The sequence below is a fragment of the Protopterus annectens genome, chromosome 2.part2 (assembly GCF_019279795.1).
Source record: "Protopterus annectens isolate FY-2018-M chromosome 2.part2, PAN1.0, whole genome shotgun sequence".
In the NCBI taxonomy this organism is placed as follows: Eukaryota; Metazoa; Chordata; order Ceratodontiformes; family Protopteridae; genus Protopterus; species Protopterus annectens.
This window is the reverse complement of record NC_056730.1, coordinates 834,508,622-834,520,642: the sequence shown is the minus strand read 5'-3', so window position 1 is coordinate 834,520,642 and position 12,021 is coordinate 834,508,622.

Below are 12,021 nucleotides of genomic sequence, written 5' to 3'. Positions count from 1 at the left end.
ATCTACTAAACTCCCCAGAACTTACATTAATGCAATCTCACCCACTGAAAATAATGGGTGAATATTAACGTTTGGCTTTGTTAAAGTAAGTTGGCTAGCCATGCTAACTACTCAGCTAAGCAATTTTCTGAATCACTTGTCTGCGTAAATGCAAGATGAAATTACAGTATTACAGTAATATGGTTGGTAATACACCAGCTGACTCTAATTTAAAGAGTTGAATTGTAAATCTGGAAAGAAAAAGTCATTAAAGGAAATTAACTTGGCAGGATTTTATTTTATTTTTTTGTTTTTTGTTTTAGGCATATTTAAAATTCATGAAAGTTCCACATGGTCTTACATTACACAAGCTGCCCATGTATGGTTCACTTAATCCTGTGTTTTTATTGAGTGGAAAAAGATTCATTTACAAATGTTTTACTTATGTGAGCTTGGTTTTGAACTAATCGCAAACAGAAATAATTGAACTGCAATCAGAGGTAAAACTGGAAAGTTACCTGATGATCTATGAACACCTGAATAGGGAAGCTCTCATCGTAAACAAGTTAAATAAATTAAATTAGATGACCATGATTTTTGTTAGGCTACATTTTTAACAGGAAAGGAGGAGGTAAAAAAACCTAATGTTGTTGCCCATAAATCAAACAGGTGTTATATGAGGAAATTATTTATCCTAGTGGTACTGACATTAAGGAAGACACCTTATGACTGCAACAGACTCTAAAGTTAATGAAAATGTTGGTGACAAAGAAATGTCTGCTAATAACTAATTAAAGTCTAATAATGTTACTTGCTTACATAATAATGAAGGTTTTTGCTTGATGCAGTCAACTGATTCATAGGTTCATAGGTTCATAGGTTCATACTAGGCTATCTGCCCTGGGGCATTTATAAGCCTAGCCAGAGTGTGTTTGGCTTTCGCCACCCATTTTAAAATAATTTTGCTATGCCCTTTTTCGAGGTTAGTATACTGTGCCTCTGTCTAACAGTGACACAGAAGTGATACCCGGGGTAAACCTACGATCTCCCATCCACTCATCAAGATTCCTCTTGAAGAGAGTCAATGAGGGACTCTGCCTAACCTGGACTGGGATTTTATTCCAGAGTGAAGGGAGCCTCTGGTTTATGAATCTGTCCCTCCAGCATGTCCTATTTATTTCAGTGTTGAGGTTCAAGTCTTTCGAGTGCGTAGCTCGATGGGATTTGGATTTTCTGAGGTGCAGCATGTCCATTAATTCCGGGTTGGACATGGCTTTATATGTCAGGCACAGATCGCCTCTGAGCAGGCGGTATGCCACTGAGTAGAGCTGGAGTTTCTTTAACCGGGCAGCATATGGCATCTGTTTAACCCCTTGATCCTCTTGGTGAGGTACTTTTGGGGTCTTTCCAGTTGCTGCAGGTGTCTGGTAAGATACATCCCAAAAGGGGCATTGTACTCAATTATGGGCCTGATGAGGGATGAGTAAAGAGGCACGATGACCTCCCCTGATCTAGATGTGAATCCCTTCATGATTAGGTGGGCTATATAAAATGTTTTTCTAACCACTTTGGCCATGTGGTTGTCAAATGAGAGATTGCTATCAACTTGGGTCCCCAGGTCCCTAATTACTTCTTCTGTACTTAATGGATTACCACCTATGTGGTAATTTGTGGGCACTTTGTTTTTGCCAAAGGGGATGACTATACACTTTTTGGCGTTTAGCTTGAGGCCATGGTTCTGGCACCAGTTGTCTGTTTCTATGAGGCCCTTTTGGAGGATGCTTGTGTCAGCTGGAGTGTCGATTATGGCGCCCAGTTTGCAGTCATCTGCAAACTTGGTCAGCCACAGTCCTTCCGTGTTGGCCTGTACCTCCGAGAAATATATACCGAACAAGAGAGGTCCCAGGACTGAGCCTTGTGGGAAGCCACTTGTAACTGGTTTGGAGTCTGACATGGCTCCAGCAATTCTAACCATGTGGGTTCTGTCCTTGAGCCAGTTTGCAACCCATCTAGTGACATAGGGGTTTATATTTAAGCTGGTGAGCTTATCTATAATGCCCAAGTCAGGTATTGTATTGAAGCCTTTTGCGAGGTCCAGGTAGGCTGTGTGGACCACCTTCCCCTCGTCAATGGCCTTAGTGACTGTTTCAAAGAAATCAACCAGGTTTAAGAGGCAGGATCTGCCCTTAACAAAGCCAAACTGGGTAGGATCCAGTGTCTGTAGGTCCCCAATATCTTTATTTATGAGGTCCATGATGATCCTTTCCATATCTTTGCAGACCAAGCTAGTCAGGCTTATGGGGCGATAGTTTCCAGGATCCGTTGAGGCACCACCTTTGTGGAGAGGGACCACTGTTGCTGTATGCCACTCTTTGGGTACATATCCTGTAGTAAGGCTGAGATTGAACAGTAGTTTTATGTTTGGGTTTAGCTCTTCTTGGAGTTCATGTAGGACGCAGCCCGGGACACCGTCTGGTCCCATTGATGCTGTGTTTTTTGCTTTGGAGAGGGCAGTTCTTACCTGAGCATCTGAGATGTCAGGGGGGCAGCACTCTGCTGGGATAGATATTTGCCCTTTTGGTGAGGAGGGGGGGAGAAGTTTGCGCTGAACCTGTCAGCTAGGATGTTGGCAATGTCTGTGAGTTTGGTGTATTTTTTGTCATTTTGGACTAATTCTGAGCATATCTGGGAATTCCCACACAGGTTCCTAACATAACTAAAGAAAGCCTTGTGATTATCCTTAGTGTCCTGTGCAATTTTTCTCTCGAAGCTGGCCTTAGACGATTTTATGAGTGCCCGTAGTTTTTTGCTAATACTGATCAGAGAGGGATTCCCTTTTTGGGATTTTGCTCTATCGTGTAGTAGCTTCCTCCTTCTATTGTATAGTTTGTTTATGGAATCAGCTACAGGGAAGCATACGCCAGGAGAATCTGAGGACCTTACACAACTTCGTTCGGAAGTTACTACTCTTAAAGGAGAGGTAACTAGACTTTTGGAGATGCTATCGCAGTACGAGGTGAAACGCACTGAAATGGCTATACATGGTGCGAACAGGATGCCGTCTAACTCAAGTGATTTGGATTTTGAGCTACCTAATGGACAAAAACTGTTGGCTACAGCTTCAACACAAAAGAACACTTTAGATCTGAAAAACCGTGTTCCTGATAACAGTAGGCTAACGGATAAAGATTTTACATTTGACTTTTCCTTGTACAATTTGGACGAAGAGTCCAAATGTACTGGGACCAAACCCAAATGATTCATGGCCGGGAAAACGTATACCTCTGTAGTAGCCCACAATAACACCCAACAAGGTACTGTACATTTAAGTTCTAGCCCGAGGGCAAGAACTAATATTAATATGGGCAACGCAAAGACTACGAATGGTAGTAATAGACTGGACAATTTTATCACATCTGATGTGTGTTTTGATAAAACTAGCTGCAATGATTCTAGTGTAAATGTTAACAATGATGAATGTCATGGTACATTGCGAGATTTAATATACAATATGGGCAAACATCTAAATATTATCAGAGGCATTAAGATAGATAATGCCTATTTAAACCAATGTTTAACTTTAAAAGTGGTGCCTAAGGGTCTTAGATTTTTTAAAAAACAATGGGAATAGATATGGATGAACAGAACTGTAATGAGTTTGGAACACTGTTCGATCAATTTGGTTTTGAATTTATGAAGTTATTAGTAAGGAAAAATGATGAGAAATTGTGTAAACATATAGACAAGGTAGAGAAATTAAATAAAACTATATGTGAAGATATACTATTTGAACAGTGGGAGAACTTATATCAGAAACAGTTTAGAGAGGCTGATCGTAAAGCTGAAAGTATAATACAAAGGAAGTATAAGAAGATAGCGAAAGACTTGTATGATTATAATAATAGAATGGTATATCAATGGAAAACAGGGATGGGATTTTCCAATGGAATGGAAGGAATTAATAATAATAAAAAAATTGTGTATGGAAATGGAGAATATCGGGGAAAATGTTTATGGGAGAAGGGAACAGGCTATGCAAACAAATTGGCAGAGAAAATGGAAATGATGGGAAAACAAAAGAGGGGGGAGACAAGAATGGTACCCACACCCACATTCAATGAGGGAACAATATTAAATGTAACATCTGATAGTAACAACATGTTGAACCAAGATAAAGGTTCTATAGATATCAATGACAATGGATGTAGTGAAAATAATGTTGATACTTATGGAATTATATATCAGAAAAATGAGTTTAACATTTTCAACTACACTGACATGGAAATTAGTAATGAGTTTTTTACACTTTTTTCTAAAGGCATGAAATTTGTTCCTAGTAACAAATTTAGGATAGTTGACAGCATTATTGAGATAAAAAAATATCTCAGGAAATTAAATTTAGCTATTTACTACAATAATGTACCAAGGAAGATAGAGACCAACAAGTTAAAGAAAAAAAGTACATTCATTCCCCCCAGTAACCCATATGTAACATTATATGAGAAATTAGTGACTCGAGATATATATATATGTTAAAGAATAGTATATGGGTGAATAAAAACAGGAATACAAAAGGTAGCACTTATAGTAGCAATTTGAACAAGGAAGAATCAGCTTTATTGGAACGTATAACAACTGATCGTTCAATTCGAATAATGAAACCTGATAAGGGGGAGGGATTGTTATATATGATCAAGATGAATATATTAACAAAATGTACAATATACTTGTTGAATCTGGAAATTACACTACAGTCTCTATGAATGAGATTAATATTGGATATAGGCGGATCAACATGTTTTTAGAAGACATGATGCTTGATGGGAGAATTAATCTTGACCTCTATAACTACATGAAAGTGGACTACCCCATGTTAGCCACTATCGTAGGAGTGCCCAAAGTTCATAAGAATTATAAGGATCCCCCATTTAGACCTATCATAGCAGGTAGTCACTCAAAGACATTCCCTATGGGTGTTGTAATTGACACCTGGTTAAAACACATTTACAGTAAAATTCCACATTTAATAAAAGATTTGTGGATGTTTTTAGGAAATTTAACACCTGAGTTACGGAAGGAGGGATTGATCTACATTTCAATAGATGTCATTGATTTGTTCTCATGAATCCCTAAGGAACAGGATATGGACAGCTTCTTTAATAGCATTAAACAGTACTCGAACTTAGATTGGGAACACTCATCCATAATTATGGAATTAATGAGTATCATATTAGATTATAATGATATTTTTTTCGAAGGGGAGTTTTACAAACAAACTCGTGGTGTAGCTATGGAAGCCATCTGTGCTCCTATTTATGCTAATCTAGTGATGTTAGAAAATATCTTCAAGAGTCATTATTATAAATATATCAGATACTATACTAGATTTTTAGATGATATATTTATTTTATGGGATGGACAAGAAGAGAATGTTGATGAATTTATTAAGTATCTTAACAACACTAGTCAGTTTTTGAAATTTACACATAATTATAACAAAGAGGGGCTGTCCTATTTAGATACATACATATCTAGTAATGAAGAAGGATTTGTGTCACGAATATTTAGAAATAATACTTTTTCAAATAATTATCTGGAATTTACAAGTAACCATCCATTAAAGACTAAAAAAAGTATTTTTAAAGGACAGTGCATTCGGGCGGCATGCATGACATCAAATTACAGAGAGATGTTAGATGAAATAGAATATATTAGTAGGTTGTTTGTTAATAGAGGATATCCACCCCATCTTATAGAAGAAGTTAAAACATATGTAGTAGGGGAATGGTGAAAAAATATGTTCCTGTTTTGGGAAAACCTCTAAAGAAAGAAGTAGCAATGGAAGTGGGAACTGAATACAAAAGGGCATGTATTTTGGAATATACACCCCAGATTACTCATATTAAAGATATCCTGAAAAAATATTGGAATATTTTTACCCTTGATCAAGAGCTGAGGAAAATTGTTGGTGATGCTCCCATATTTGTATATAAGATGGGTTTGAACTTAAAACATATATTAGAGAAACCTAAGAAGGTGGATGAGATATCCTTACACCAAGGGGGAACTTGGAAATGTGGAAGATGTGCCTACTGTCAGGTCATTTTAGAAGAGGATAGAGTAGTTCTGGATAATATTAATAAAACCAAAATAGTATTTAAGAGAGGCAATTGTAATACAAAGAACGTTGTATATATGGCTAAATGCTCAACATGTTCTTGTTTTTACATAGGTAAAACCGAACGTATGTTGAAGAAGAGGATTTATGAGCATTTATATGCCATTAAGAAGGGAGATAGTACTAATGCACTTGTTAGGCATATACAGAATACAGATAGTATGCATTACTTTAGATTTGCCATTATAGAGATGGTTGTTGTGAATCTGAGAGGAGGTCACCTGAAGGCACATTTAACTGAGAGAGAAGCTAAATGGCAAATTTTAACGGATGCATCAACTTTGCCTGGATTAAATGATTACATTACAATAAAACCGTTTTTACAGAATGAACATTAGTACTATGAATTGTAGTATATATTTATTTACAAACATAACTAGTGGTTTTGAACCATATATTTATAGATATATATGATTATTTTAATGAATTCTTGACTAAGGTATTAATTAAGCAGAAGATTTTTACAGGCAAGTTTCAATATTTGTATACTACTATGGAATATTTATATATATATTTAAGGATGTTAATATTTAATATTCCACATCAGTATAGATATATATATATATATATATATATATATATATATATATATATATATATATATATATATATTTTAAATATTGACTTTTTAATATATTGATTTAAGTACGATCAATACTGTATTGCCTAAGTAGTTAAATTAATGGACGTATTTGTTGCCACACACACTGCATTGATATGTATTTCCATGTACCAAGCATTAAGTCCACATCAATTTTACTTTCATTATTATACAATGTCCCTGAAAATTGTATTGAAGAATATAGAATAACTGTTGCTATATCTGTCTCTATAACATATTTATATATTTATATACTTATTAGTTTATTTATTTATATATATATATATATATATATATATATATATATATATATATATATATATATATATATATATATATATATATATATATATATATTGCATTTAGGCCTTATAGGCACTGGTGTTTTAATAAATGTACGAACAGAATCGAATTAATAGTGAATGTACCATAAAATGACAGGAAATAGTTCTATTGTATAGCAGTATGTATTATTAGTTAATATGTATGAACAAACATAACTGTCCAGTTTTTTATATTAGGTTTTTTAAAAACAGGATTTTTAAGTATTTATTTTGGACAGATGAGTATGAATTATATCTGGAATAGAGTTGTTTTTAACTAACATTTTGTTAAGTAGTATTTATTTTATTTTATATATGTAGAGATCTGTCTCTTTAAATTACTACCTAGAAATGGCGCCAAAATGTGTTTAAATAGAGACGATCCAATTGATTAATTGATTCTGATGAAGTCCACATACTGGTGGATGAAAGCGCTTAATCTATGAAACAAGACTTTGTTTGATTTTTTACGTATCTTTTATGCTGTGAGTTGTGATTTTCATTAAAGGACGTATTATTGCTTCCGCTGAGTGGTTCCTTCAGGACTAGTGGTTAATTCTGTTGTTCTTGTCACCACTATTTGCCGTTATATGTATATATATATATATATATATATATATATATATATATATATATATATACATATATATATATATATATATATATATATATATATATACATATATATATATATATATATATATATATATATATATATATATATATATATATATATATATATAGACATACACACATACATATAAACATCCATCGCTGTACATATAGATGTATATATAGGCACATATACAGTCCACTATTTATGGTAGGAATATCAATTATGCGACAGTTGTGAGATATACAGTTATGTAATAATATCGCACAGTATTTTGCAGACTGCATTGAAGGTGTCCTCAGCCCATGTAGCTTTAGCAGGCCTCACTGGCTGCAACACTGGAAAACTGACAGAGCATACCCACAGCGTTTAACCACCACATGTTATATACTAGCACTGCATGCTGTTTTCTTTGCCACACACTACAACCTACATAGAAATATGCACATAACAACCTTCAACAACGTATATATGTACACCCTTCACAAACAGTTGCAGTATGTCCCTTGCCCTATGCACATGTACAGATACATAGAGATACATATTGCTGCCACATATGGATGATTCACAGTATGTAGAGTACTCTTCATAAACATCTACTACATGCCAGCAAATACATATGTGTTACATACCTTTCATTTGTATTGCTGTGTTCCGATTGTTTTTAAAGGAAATATTTTTATTTTTATTTATTTATTTATTTTCTCTGTCTGTTGCTCTTTCTTTTTCTGTGTCTCTCTGTTTCTGTCTCTTTGTCTGTGTCTGTGTCTCTGCCTCTGTCTCTGCCTCTATCTCTCTCTCTCTCTCTCTCTCTCTCTCTTGCTGCAATGAGATTATTGCATGTGTAGACAGCAAGTACAGCCTGCTTCTCTAGGTATCTGCACATGTGCATGTGATGGCCTCTGCACCAATTGGTGCCCACAATTTACTAATTGCATGCAGCCTGCTGTGTGGTAATTGCAATACTCACTGTCATAGCAGCCCACTGCTATAAAATGCTAGGTTAGGTAGGCGTAGACCTTTCAGCTTTCCAAAGTGGGGCCCATGCTTGTTTGCTGTGGACACAATTGTGTCAGTCAGAAGGTTGGTATACTTTTTATCTCTGAAGCTAGGGTTGTAGCCAGTGATTTGCATGTTGTACTCAAACCTGAATGTTGCTGCTTCTAGTACACACTTGTCAGTGTAGAATTTTACTCACCCCTCCAAATGCTTGCACAAGATACATGGAAGTATGTAGATTCTTTTCTAATTAGACAATTAACTGCTATACAAAAGTAGTTGTTGCAATGTATTCCTCTGGCACATGAACTGTTTGTGAACTACTATACTGTAAATATTAATTACCTCACTTCTGAGCAGTTTGTTGTTTATTTGTGTTGACATTAGCATGGGCTGCTCAAGACAACTGGACACATTTCAGTACTGAGTATGCCTACCTACATCCTTGGTAGAGCCTGAATACACAGGTATATTGTTCTTTTGAGTAGGGGTGCAGAAGTACAGAGAGCATTATATATTATTGTGTGATGTTTATCTTGCTGAACATACAGGGTTGCTGTGTACCTGTTAGTCTAACAAGGCCAGTAGTCTGTCTGCGTAGCTCCCACTTGTGGACATATCCAGATGGTAGCCAGAGGTTTAGCCTATTATTCTTTGTCTGTGCACCACACTGGTCTTTTCTGCACTGGAACAATGGCATTGTCACAGTTGGTTGCTAACAGTACATGGCTACATCTTTTGATATTTCTGTGTTGTACTCCTACATAAGGGTATGCTTGTAGGACTCATTCCAAAGCTATTTGCAGAGTGTGTAACAGCAGAAAAGCTGAAATGCATGTGTGTTTCTCCCTATGCCAGGCCACTGATACACTCAGGTATATATTTGAACAGCCTCAGGGAAAGGTACATATAAGTGGGGTACACCTGTAATATATTACAGACATTAAGTTGAGACTGTGAGAGAATCAGAGCATATGTATTATTACACCTTTTCTGATGTGCATGCATTGTGTACTCTTACTTATTGACATTATTCATTAAGTGTAATTCCCAACTTTTTGGCCTACCATCAGTACTTTTCAGAGGGATTCTGTGGGACAAAGCTAACATCCCTGAAAAGCAGTCACAGTTGGGAAATATGGCCTCTGCCCTATTCAAATATGCCAGTGTTTATCCTGCTCTGATACTGTGTGGGGTTTGTAAAGTGCTACTGTAACATTATTTCCTGCTAGAATGGCTGGTTCTCTTTTCACAGTCATGTCATGCAATTCCACAACAACTGCTGGTAAAGATCCACAGAACAAAATTTGTGTTATGACATTCCTATTTTCCCTTTACATTTACTCATTGTAATGCATGATATATTTATTACAGCACCAACTTGTTGTATATCTACTGTGGCCTACTGGTACTTCATGCAGTGTAGTGTGTCCAATGTCTGGGGTTTGAGATTGACAGAGGTGTTTTATTTTGCTGCTCAGCAGAACAAGGGCCTTGCCATGCAGAGTGGCTAAGGCACTTTAGGCATTTGTAAGTGGGTTTGCGCGACGCTTAGCAATACTTAGCTAAGCGCACACATGCGCACACTCGCTCAAACATGCTAACTACTGCTTAAAAGTGCTTACTCCCGATAACCCCCGTGTTAATTTCTTTGAAAGAATAGAAAATGGGGAGATAGGAAAGTGGTGAAAAAGGGGGCACAAAGAGGGAAAGACAGTAGGGAAACAAGCTTGGGATGTGCAGGATGGGTGTAGGGAAGGTCCATAGCTGCCCATTTCTTTACCAGCAACAGCTGTGCATATGCAATAAATTTGGAGTGAAATTTCAAACCTTCCACCCTTGAGAGAGAGGTGAGGACAACAAAGTATGTTGTACTGCCAATTATAATTATCAGTTTACATGTCCAGTGGACATGTGTGCAAAATGGGCAGCTATGTATGGGGTGTAATTTTTTTGTGGGAACAGATTGCCCTTTTTTTTTTTTTTTTTTTTTTCAGGTGAGAGTGGAAAATGAGGTAGAGGAAGTAGGTATATTTGGGGAGGTAGGTTGGGGAGGTAAACAGACAAGACAAACAAGATGCATACAGGGGCGGAGTATGACACATGGGGTGGGTGAACACAATTGATGGGGACGGATGTTTGGAAATCGCAAGCCCATGAGCCCACAGATGGTAACAGTGGAACTGAGATCCCTAGACATGGGCAGTCACCACTGCACCTTCACAGCCCCAAGGGTGGCTGTGCTGTGGGCTGCGTAGGAGGGACAGGCTCACCCATGAGTCACGCCACTCTCGCCTCGAGCTGGCATAGGGGATCAGCGACTGAACGCTGGATCTCACTACACACCACAGCCCTGACCCTTCGGAGGGTGACAGGTGGCCCTTCTCCACCCACGCTTGCATGGGGGGATGAGCCCCATCCCCTGCAGTGCTTCCACCCGAAGGTGGCACAGGACCAACGGAGGAGGGGAGCCCAGGCTGGGCACCGGATCTGCTGGTGCCAGGTGCAATTGCCAGCTGAGGAGGGACGTTCTGTGATTAGGTGTGTTTAATTACAACATAAACAACAGTATTCTAAATTAGTCGTAACAGCATGCAGTAATATTCCCATTAACCAACACACCAGTGTTCCAACAGTTGAACAGCAAGCATAACACATGCATATATTGAATGACAGTGGACATTCCAACAGCATACAGGGATGACTGGTGGTAACAGGCCACCAAGATTGTGGTGTTTGAACAGGGCACATGCATCAAAGTAAATGCAGGTATTTATAGAACAATAGGACATATGTCCCAACAAATGTTTTGAGATTACACATACCCATTGAGGTGTGGAATTGCATTGTTTATGCACATACAGTAGGGTGTAGAAAGAAACCTCCATTAACATCTTATAAGCACTTTTAGTCTACACTACATTCCTACTGACTGCAGGTGTATATCCCCTACATGTATTATTACACTAGGCAACATGCATTAGGTTGTGTAATGGGTTTGGCTAGTTCATTATATACCTGACCTATATCTGACATACTAACTGTCTAAGATGCAGATGTTACTGCTACATAGTTATTTATTTTATTTGTATTTATATATCTACATATCTGGATGTGTTCACGTGACATTTTCAGTTAACTTTCTACAGAACCATACATTTTGTGTAGCACACTCACATTTCTGGGGAACACATTAACAAGCTACTCGTATGCCAGATCTATCTATGCATGCCAGCCATTAACCGACTGTTGAGGACTGTATATATGCTTCACAGCTACTGGCACTTCCGTCATCCACTTTATATGGGACTGCCCAACTGTGGGTTGA